This window comes from Pseudophryne corroboree, chromosome 6 (genome assembly GCF_028390025.1).
Source record: "Pseudophryne corroboree isolate aPseCor3 chromosome 6, aPseCor3.hap2, whole genome shotgun sequence".
NCBI classification, from domain to species: domain Eukaryota; kingdom Metazoa; phylum Chordata; class Amphibia; order Anura; family Myobatrachidae; genus Pseudophryne; species Pseudophryne corroboree.
In genome coordinates this window covers 641050387-641062181 of record NC_086449.1, presented here as the reverse complement: position 1 = coordinate 641062181, position 11795 = coordinate 641050387, and the positions used below count along the sequence as shown (strand labels likewise).

The window sequence follows — 11795 nt, the reverse complement described above, 5'->3', positions numbered from 1 at the left end:
GATCAAGAGGACGAATCGGCAACAATTTCAGCGCTCTCTCTAGCAGCCACCATAGCAGAGACCACAGTAGGCACAGCTCCACCCCCGAGATTAGTAACAAAGGCCCCTAGCGGAGGGATAGGTGAGGTCGTATCAACGGGTAAGTACGGCACCATACACTATGCTGAAACTATTTCACCACAGCCTGTAGAATCTACACAGAATGAGGTTGTTAGAGTTAATCCTGTTAAGGTAATAGTAGTTCCAAATGGGAAAACAGACACTTCAGGAGTCACTCCTGTTAGGAACATTGCCATGTATAGCCCATTTTCCCGAATGGAATTAAGGACCATAGTGTCTGAATTCCCTGACCCTAGAAAAGACTTAGTTGCCAGCCAAAAATACATCAGAGACCTAGGTAACACGTTAGAGCCCAACAACAAAGACTGGCAGATATTGCTGAGAGCATGTTTACCCCCCAATGTTGACGCAACTCAATTTTTAGTTGACTGTGGATTAGATCAGGATGTACCTCTTACAGATGTGTACAACAAAGATAATGTAAAAAGAATAAGTTTACAGTTAAAGGAGTATTTCCCAGCGGTAGTTAAATGGAACAAGATATTCTCCATTAAACAAAAGGAGTCAGAAACAGCTGCAGAGTATTTTCACAGAGCATTATCAGAGATGGCAAAATACACAGGCATAGAGGACATTAAAACAAACATAAACCATCGAGAAGTAGCAGTATCGGTACTGATGGATGGTTTAAAAGAGTCATTAAAGACTAGGGTACAGACCACACAACCATGTTGGCGAGGTCTGTCTGTGGCTACTTTGAGAGAGGCTGCTATTAATCACGACCGGAATATCACCAGACACAGGGAACAACAAGGTGATAAGTTAATGGCAGTAAGTATACAGGCCTTGACCACAAAACAGCCTGTGTTAATATCACCAAACCCTGTGGGTAAGTCAAATGTGGTAACATGTTATTTTTGTCACAAACAGGGACACTTTGCACGAGACTGTAGATCGAGAAATATACAAAAATCTTATCAACCCCCTAGACAACGACACGATACACGACATTGGGATCAGGGTCCGCAGAAACGGAGTTATGAGCCACATGCAGAGGAAACAAAAAGATATCCCCCGAACAGAGACTGGCAAGCCTCTGGTAACTCCATCACAAGTAGTTGCTGCCAGCGGGATTTAGGGAGGTCACCATACCCAATAGGGGTGTGGCCATACCTGTAATCTGCAGCCAGTAAAATTGATTGCAAGCCTTGGAAGTGAACCAGAAATTGCAATCAATGTAGCTGGTAAATCATTAAACTTTCTTGTAGATACAGGGGCGGCCAAATCAGTGATAAATTCGACAGTGGGCATGAGAACCACTGGTAAGACAATTCCAGCCATAGGGGTAACGGGAGTAGTCCAGCACTACCCTGTTAGCAAACCAGCCGAGATTACAGTAGGGCCGTTACATACCAAGCATTCCTTTTTGCTGGCTGCATCGGCACCGACTAATCTCCTGGGAAGAGACTTGTTGTGCAAAATGGGGTGCGTCATTTATTGTACTCCTGAAGGTGTATTCTTGGACATACCTGAGAATCACGCTCAGGAAGTGCGAGACATGTTAGACTCCCCGTCAAAATTAATGTCACATACCATTATGACAAATAGGACTCCATCCCAAGTAGAGGAAATGACATCCCAGATACCAGAGTCACTTTGGACTAAAGATGGACAGGACACTGGATTAATGGCCAACGTAGCTCCGGTAGTTGTACAAGTAAAAGATGGTAGGATAGCTCCAAAAATCCCACAGTACCCTCTGAAGCCAGAGGTGGAGTTAGGAGTTTACCCAGTAATAGAGCGCTTGCTACAACAGGGCATTCTGGTAAGAACGTCCAGCACTGCCAATAGTCCCATCTTCCCTGTAAAAAAGAGTGGGGGGAGGGGTTACCGGCTAGTGCAGGATCTAAGGGGGATTAACAAAATAGTTGAGAGTCAGTTCCCCGTAGTGCCAAATCCAGCTGTCATCCTAATGCAAATCCCTCCCACTGCGAAATTTTTCACTGTTATTGACCTCTGCTCCGCTTTCTTTTCGGTACCTCTGCACCCTGACAGCCAATATTTGTTTGCATTTACATACAGAGGAGTCCAATACACATGGACTCGATTACCACAAGGATTCATAGATAGTCCAAGTATATTTTCCCAGGCTTTGCATGATTGTTTACAGTCTTTCCAACCAGAGAGTGGATCAGTATTAATACAGTACGTGGATGATCTACTACTGTGTTCTGATTCATTGGAAGCATCCCTGAAGGATACGAAACAGCTCCTGTTTCATCTTTCAGACACAGGACACAAGGTTTCCAAAGACAAGTTGCAATTATGCCAAACTAAGGTAAAATATTTGGGACACTGTCTAACACAAGGACTGAGACACCTGACCGCTGATAGAATTCAAGCAATTAGAGACATGACTCTGCCACAAACCCAGCAACAGATCAGAACGTTTTTAGGAATGTGTGGGTATTGCCGTAACTGGATCCCAGGGTTTTCCATTCTAGCGTTACCCTTGCAGGAGATGGTCTCCTCAAACAAACCTGATCGGATTTCGCATACAGACGAGTCTGAGACAGCATTTGAGAGACTTAAACAGTGCCTAACGCAGGCACCAGCATTAGGTATGCCAGACTATGGGAAACCCTTTGAACTATACGGAACAGAAAGTGCTGGTTGCGCGGCAGGCGTACTAACCCAAAAGCACGGTGATGCCAGCAGGCCAGTAGCATATTACTGCGCTCAGCTAGACACGGTAGCGCGATCCCTCCCCACATGCTTGCGAAGCGTTGCTGCGATAGCATTGCTAGTAACGAAAAGCGAAGATGTCGTGCTAGGTCACAACCTCACAATTCATACACCACATGCAGTGTCAGCCTTGCTGAATTCTGCCCAAACCAGGCACGTCTCATCAGCGCGGTTTACAAGATGGGAATTGGCACTAATGGTCCCCGTAAACATCACCATAAGGAGATGCAGTGCATTAAATCCTGCAACATATCTCCCAGGTGTGCCTGGACAGGCACAAAGGGTGGAGAATGAGAGTGGTGGGGAAGGAGGATTTAATACAAAGGAAGACACACATGATTGTATGGAATATTTGACCCAAAATTTTACCGCAAGGCCTGACATCAGTGACAACCCACTGGAAGATGTAGAACTTACGTTCTACACGGACGATAGTTGTCATAGACAGTCAGACTCGGGAGACTTGTGTACTGGATACGCAGTCGTAGATGACCAAGGCACCATAGAAGCGGAACCGCTAGGCCCACCTCACTCAGCCCAGGTTGCTGAACTGGTCGCCCTAACCAGAGCATGTGAATTGGCTAAGGGCAAATCAGCCAATATCTACACCGACTCTAGATACGCATTCGGGGTAGTCCATGATTTCGGAGCCCTATGGCGCCTCAGAAATTTCATGACGGCAGCTGGTACACCGATAGCGCATGCAGCTCACATAAAAAGGCTTCTAACAGCGATACAGGAACCCGACAGAGTGGCTGTTATCAAATGTAAAGCACACACATATAGCCAAGACCCAGTATCACTTGGTAACAGCCGAGCAGACGAAGCTGCTAAGTTAGCAGCTGCTACCCCCAGACAGACAGACACCACACAACTGATGGTATTTAATACCATCAACACACAGAAGTTGTGTGAGATGCAAAATTTGTGTTCCACACAGGAAAAGGCAGTCTGGAAGGCAAAAGGATATGGCCAGGAGTCCTCAGGACTCTGGATGGATGGACACGGTAAACCAGTGGCCCCCAGAGCATGCCTTCCATGTTTAGCTGAGGCAGCTCACGGGCTGACTCATCTGGGCAAGGAAGGGATGTGCAAGTTGGTAAGAGCATATTGGTGTGCCCCAGGATTTTCATCTCATGCGAGTAAAAGAGCAATGTCATGCCTTACCTGTTTGAGAAAGAACATCGGAAAGGCAATACCTACAGAACCATCTCATGTCCCACCTGCCGGCGGCCCTTTCCAGGTAATACAGATTGACTTTATTCAATTACCCCCATGTCGAAATTTGAAATATGTACTTGTTTGTATAGATGTTTTCTCAAATTGGGTCGAAGCATTTCCGGCGGCCACAAATACCGCTATGTTTACTGCTAAGAAAATTGTGCAGGAATTTGTATGTAGATATGGTATCCCTAGAATAATTGAAAGTGATAGGGGTACCCATTTTACAGGTGATGTCTTTCAAGGAATGTGTAAGTTGATGGGAATTGATAGCAAGCTGCACACTCCATACCGTCCACAGGCGAGTGCGAAAGTGGAAAGAGTGAACAGCACTATTAAAAATAAACTGAGTAAAGTGATGTCAGAGACAGGATTGACATGGCCAGAAGCTTTACCCATTGTACTGTACAGCATCAGAACCACTCCCAGGTCCCCTCTTAATCTGTCTCCCTTTGAAATCTTGTTTGGTCGACAACCGCATGTTATGATTAACCCTCAGGATGATTTGAAGTGTAACAATGAAGTGACTGTAAAATACTTGATTAACATGAGTAAACAGTTAAGGAATCAAAATGATAATCTGAAGTTAGTGATTCCTGATTTACCAGATAGTAATTGTCATGACATTGAACCTGGGGATTATGTAATGATACGGAATTTTCTACGCTCAGGTTGCCTTATTGACAGATGGGAAGGACCATACCAGGTCTTATTGACTAGCACTACAGCATTGAAGGTTGCTGAGAGAGAGACTTGGGTTCATTCGTCCCACTGTAAGAAGGTTGCTGATCCAGAGAGGTCCCGTGATAAGGAACAGACGGTAGAGGTTGTATCACTGGAGTGTCTGTTCCAGGAGGATTGAGGCGGCACCTGAGCATTGAAAATCACAAGACCAAAAGCAGTTGTCGATCCCCTGTTCCCTTTTATTGTTTTTCTCCAACTTCCCATCCCCTCTCCCTCAAATTATTTTTTCCCCCTTCTCATTCTTCTCCGTTTCCTCCTACAAGATGGACTTGCCCCAAGAGACTGTGATCCAGATTTTCCTGTTGACCATGATGTTGACCAGAGCAGTCTGTTCCGGCGAGAGTACCATGGAGGTCGAGAGAGGTTCTGGAATGGGTTCTGATGATAAAGATGGAGGCGTAGTTTTCCAAGAACAACTTAACCAACAAGTAAAGGCGAGTATCAGAAAACGATCCGATAGCATTGACCATAGAAGGAATTGTGAAGGATTGTTAGCTGAAGAAAACTGTATCTGTAGGCTCTGTGACAACGTAGTGGAGGATGGGTGCATTAAGAAATGCCAATCCAGTTTCAATATCCATATGGACCGGCATCCATTGAGTGACTATCACTCCTTAGTGGGTAGTGTGTTAAATAAAACAGATTGTTGGGTATGCTCTCAAGTACCTCAAGGTCATAGCAAATCAGGGCTAGTACCATTTCCTTTAACGTTAGGGGAGGTACTTGAGTTAAGTGGTGGGAGACCGGTGGACAGGAGGTTTAATATCTCCAGCCCTCCTAGTTTGAAGCTCCACCAATACCATGTGGATAGGTCCCTATTATGTTTTAACATCTCCAATCCCCGAAAGCCGGGAAATTGGGAAGTGTCATGGAGTAACCAAACCATGACCTTTTCGCATAGAGCAGATAGAATGCCTACAGATACAGAGCTTAGACGCCACATAGCCAGTAGAGGAAAATCTTTCCGATATAGGTATACCTTAGGAAATAGGATTACGAGAGTTGGAGAGGTATCACCAGGATACTGTGCACATATCGTACAACCTGATACGTGTACTAAGCAGATGGAAGAATTAGGGTTAGGAGATTTCACATGGAAGGTGTGTAATATGGTTATGTCCTACTCCGTCCCATATGTTCTCCACGATGATGCATATTTCATATGCGGGAGAAAGGCGTATAAGTGGCTTGCCCCAAACTCTGAAGGATTGTGTTATATTGGAAAAGTACTGCCTGAAGTAATGACTGTATCACATGACAAAATGAAAGACATACACTGTGTTGCCCAAACTCCTTATACTCACACCCATTACGAGCACGTAGTTAAACGGCACCTGATAGAAAGAACAGAGCATCCGGCCTCTGACATGATCCATGAATCCACCGGGATTCAGTTTCTAATCGCGTTAGACATCACTCGCACCACCAGAGGAGTGCTGAATTATAAATACATATCTGCGCTTGCAAATTTGTTAGATAATATCACTGAAATGTATGATGACACGTTTAGGTATACTGGAAGAGAACTTCAAGCTTATAAAACAGAACTGGTACAGCATAGAATGGTTCTTAATTACCTCACAGCAGTGACAGGCGGATATTGTGTCACACTGGCAACACAATACGGCGTGAAATGTTGCACATATATTACGAATAACACCGAGGATCCGGTCGAGGTCATAGACCAAAAGATGAACGATATTCTCCAACTGAAGTGGGAATTTCGCAGGAGACACAATCTCACTCTTGCTGCTGTAGGTAATGAGCTGACTGGTTGGGTGTCATGGTTGAACCCGCGAAATTGGTTCTCTGGTTTAGGAGAGTGGGCTCAAGGAGTCATAATGGATGTTGGGAAGTTTCTCCTATGTATCTTAGGTGTTGTCATATCAATTGGTTTGATATTTAGATGCGGTCAGGCTTTAATGAAGTGCAATCGTCGTACTAGGGTAATGAGTTTAAGGAGTGAGGAAACTGTAATTCCCATGGATTTGATTTATGACCCAAATGTAGAAACAATGATGTGATGAAAATGCGATTTCTACGGTCCGTTTCTTTCACCTGTTTTTCCGTTTCCTCCAAGGTAAAAAGACCCACTTGGACGAGGAATTTGATGAGCCGATATACAGACAACAGATGGATTAAAGAAGAAGCTTTGACAACCTGATACACAGATTTTTGATGAACTTTGCCATAGATCCCCAGTTTCCCTAGAAATTTTAAAATTACGCTAGCCCAACACTTTTGTAAATCTATGGACATTGACAAAGCTTTTGCTCGCACTTTATGGGCAAAAGCACAAAGGAGACTGCATTCAACAGACACCAAACAAGACCTCAATCGACGAATGTACATTTACCTGACATAGAATACCACCGCATTTACCGTAATTATGTCTTTTCTTCATTTCTACAACCCTCAGGTAATGACACACATAGTCGATAGGGAATACAGGCACAGATATCAGCAATCACATATCTCCCCCATTCATGTATCATCAACTAAAATGTGCTCCCCCATTTTGTTACATCCAAAGCCGAAAAGAGCTCGGTAAAGTTTGACAGCCCATCCACAGACCCGTACCACGGGATAAGAAGGAATTCAAATGTATACTTCGCAATGCCTCGAAGCTTGATGTACAACACGTACGGCACGATGATACATGACCCCCCCAAACATGGATTCATACACACATGCTTCTACTATCTCACTAGGTCATACCCTCTTCACACCTTCTCCACTCTCCTCCCTTACCCAACCATGGAAATGTATTAACCCCTGACATATATTTTTCTCTTTTTGAAATGTTTTAGAAGGTGGCAGTTATTGTTGACTGCCAAAGGGTGGACTGTCAAAGTCAGAAAAATATCTCTATGCACACTACCATATTTGCACCTCACACAGGTCCGTGCTGCGCATGCGTACGCTCTCCCGTACGTGCGCATACTCACAGTCGCGGGCACCCGCAGGCGCACGGTATGCGTATTTACGGTAGAGTTTATGTGATCGTAGCGTGCGACTCAATCGTTACATATTTTCACTATATAATGTATTTTGTAGATCATGGTCCCTTTGATAGATTCTGAAAGTTTAGTTAATATAGCATGTTCCTGGACAGAGGGATCCCTCTTTGTATTGTACGAAGGGTCTAACAGGGGTCATACAGTGGTGTTTAGTACCCATCGGAAGAGTATTTAATTAGCAATATTCCGGTGTTGGTTTGGAGCGGATTAATCGCTCGTGCGAATAGTTATGGACATAAGAAGTTTATGTCCATTTACTATTATTTGCTCTTACTTAGCCATGCGGCGGGAAACCCAGTATCCCACCCACCTGAGCTGTTGGAAATCGTCACAGCCCACCTGTATGAATCAACCTATGACCTTTTGTTATAGTGCGAAGCCGAATTCCTGTGTCCAATGAACAATGAGATTGTAGGGACCATTGAATTGTATTGTGTGTGGGGCATAAATAGACAAGCCGATCACATCCAGCTCTCACTCTTCAACGGTTATCATTGCTGAAAATCGGGAGCTGGATGTCCAGAGGCGCATGCGATCGTTTCCCCTTGTGCGTAAGTGTTTCTCTGCAGCCATATTGTTCTTACTGTTATTGTGGGCCATTTCTCTCTCTCTCTCTCTTCTCCTCTTTCTCTCTTATTTTCCCTTAAAAACGTAATTGTATTGTATTGTATTTCCTGTGTAGTTATCTGGTTAGGTAGTCTATGTTATATTGTAGTGTATGACTTGTATTGTGTTAATTCTTTTGCAAGTATATCTTTCATAATATATATTTATTAGGCGTTGGACCCTAAGCCCAGGTATCTGTGTATTTCTTATAGTGTTTAGTATTCTCAGAGCGTCGGTGACGCTCGAACAGCATTTGAGTTAATAAGGTTACACTAGGTTGCATCTACACCCTATTTTTACACTAAGGTTTTACTGCATAATATACTGTTTATGGTTTAGATATAAAGGTTTAACATTGTGAGCGTCAGCGCCGCTGGTGATCTCCTCGTGGTCCCGAGCGTCCGCTACGCTATAGCGAATCATTACGTTAGACGGCAGCCAATAGCGTGCCTGCCTGTGATCTCTTGGCCGTGAGCGAACGTGACGCTTGAGCGTCTCGACTACGGCTAAGCGATTGCTACGCAACGAGCGTACCCTTACGGTACTCCATACGTGAATAGCGTACAGTGTTCTTAGACCTCAAAAAAGGGTTTTATATAAGATAAATATTCAGCTTTATCAGGTGCGAACAGGTGTGGAATGTGCATGCACGGTGGGCGCAGTGCGCGGCATTTCCCGGCAACAGGGGTCGCCGGGTTATGTCGCGTCTTACTAAGGAAGCGGTCGCAGAGCCGACTGCTAAGAAGATTGACAGGAAGGAGGCGTGGCTGGGTGAATCCGGAGCGTTTGGAGCCGTTTTCGGGGAGTGGCGAGTATAACGCAGGTGTGTCCAGCAGAACAGAGGGTGGAGGAGTGACGTCAAAGCCGAGCCCATCATCGCTGGATCCATCGCACAGGGTAAGTAGCTGCAGGGCTGGTCTTGATTTGTGTGAAATTTTTTAAGCTTAGCAGGGCTGCACAAACTTTCACAGCCCTGCTAAGCTAAAATACACTCCCCCATAGGTGTGGCTAGTTGATCGCAGCTGCAGCAAAAAGTTGCTGCCTGCGATCAACTCGGAATGACCACCTAAATGTACCCAACAACAAGAAGTGGGGTAGACAAAGTCTAAATAGGTGAAAATCCTAAGAGATTGTTCCTATTAGTGAGTGGCAAATTTTATAACAGTTACAAACCCTACATGCACACAGAACACTAAATGCCAAGAATAATGTGGGGGTAATAAATGATACTCAACAATCCAGCTACAAGGTAGCAGGAAGGAGTAGGCAAAAACCAGGGTTCAGTAGCGAGGTGCTGGGGAGAGTGAGTCTGAGAGTCCTGCTGATGCTGGAGCAGCAATGTGCTTAAAATGGCTGCCCAGCGTCCTATGGAATGAGATCAGAGAGGGATGAGGAGATAACCCAGGGCAGGCATTAGGCCTTAGGTAAAGCGAGCCTCAGGAGTGGGGGAGGGGCTGTCAGGTTAAGAACCCATCCACCCAGGCGACAGGACCGAGATGCAGAGTCCTGGGCGAGCAATGCACCTGCATCCCACGCTCTCCCACCTGTGGGATGTAAAGCCACACCGTCACGGCGTGCTGTGAACAGAGAGACAGTCTTACTTACCCTTCAGTCCCCGGACGTGGCTGTGGGCTCCAGGAGGTGTGCTGCCTGAGGAATAACTATGCAGACATCCTTCATAGTTACTCAAAATAGAGTAAAACTGTAACCGAGAGCTGTAACAAGCTCCTGCTCTAGAAAGGTGCCCAGCTCCCGCCACACCAAAGAGAAATAAGAGGGGGGCAACAGACAGGCGGCGGGGTATAGGAGAGAGGGGGACTGAGGGCTGCTGGGAAGAGTTTGGTAACTTTCTGGTGCCCAGACTCGGGGGCTGATTCAGACCTGATCGGTGCTGTGCGTGTTTGCCGGTGGCTGTCTTAGCACTGCAATCGCCTCTGTTTGATTGATAGGCAGAGGCGGTCGCTGGGGGAGGAGCCGGGCCAGTGGTGTTTAGCCACCGTTAAGGGGATGCGGTCCGGGTAACCCAGGCATGCACGGACTGTTGGGGGGGGGGGGAAGAACCGCGCAGCTGCGTGGCGTCACATGCAGCCGAGCAGTGATGAGTAGCTCCCTGCCAGTGCACAGGAGCTGCGCTGGTGGGGAACTAGTCTTCAAGTACAAAAGCATTGCCGCTATGCCATGCTTCTGTACTTGTGCAATGGGGTAGGGACTGATGTGTGGGGCGAGCTGGCCCTGTGCTGGGCGTCCCCCCGCATGTCAGTGTGACTGATCGTAAATGTACTAAATTTAGCACATCTACGATCAGGTCTGAATTAGCCCCTCAGTCCTCATCGTATACCCAGCGTTTCTCCCTGTGCCCCCTAGTGGACGCTGAAGAAAATATGTTCCTGATATATTGTTCATGCATATTTATTAGGATTATTTCTTGAAATTGTGTTACAAAAAAATTGCAGTGCTTTACAAAAGTAATGCATATTAGTCCCTGACCCATAGGAGCTTACAGTCTAAATATATAAACACACAAACAATCTGACAAATACACATATTCACATGGTGTTGCATACATATAACATTGCACCTGTAAACCTAGTGTACAAGAAAAAGAAAGTAGACTTCTTTGTGGGCGCACTCTTGTGAAGAAATAATGAAATCTTCTTCAGATTGCAAAATTAAAACTTAACTTTTAATGTAGTTGCTTTAAGAATGAATCTCCTAAGACAGATCAACCCAACACATTCCTAAGACAAATTGACAAAACAGATAAAGTACAACAGATTAAAAAGCGGTTGACAGTAGAAGCATGTATAATAGATATTCGTGATATGAAATAAAATTATCAATCAGAATACATGCAATTTCATCCGATGAGAAAAGAAGTTACTGTCCAAATGTATACTGTAATGAGCTGATGTAATGATTCCAATATCTCAGCCCTTGTAGATTTTATATGGGATGTCTGTAATAGTAAAGTTGGAGCAATAGATTAAGTGTGAATCTGCTGTCAATGCTAGACATGAGTTTTTCCTAGTTCTGAACCTACTACACCAGGTATTCCCTGGTGGTCACCCACCGGGTACTGACCTGGCCCTCAGCTGTTTGGCTTCCAAGATCGGACGGTGTTGGGCATAGGCAGTGAGGTATGATAGTAGGTTATAAGTATTTCTATGCAACCATCCCCCAAATCATTGACGAGAGTTCAGAAAAATGCCCAGAGAGAGACAGTAAGGTGGATCTGCTTTTGGTGTTAGTTGGTGCACACTTGTCCCACCAGCTGGAGAGCTGCCGTGGGTGGATAGGTCCCTCAAATCACCAATGAGAGTCCTGAAAAGAGAGTATGATATAAAGAAGGCAAATCCCTGGTTTGAATGATCCAAGGTCAAAGTTGTCTTCTATGCAGGC

At 45.1% G+C, this 11795-nt stretch overlaps 1 pseudogene; it reads right to left on the bottom strand.

Moving 5' to 3' along the window:
* Positions 1-11429: 11429 nt before the first annotated feature.
* On the bottom strand, positions 11430-11547 carry LOC134937797 (5S ribosomal RNA; annotated as a pseudogene).
* Positions 11548-11795: the final 248 nt, after the last annotated feature.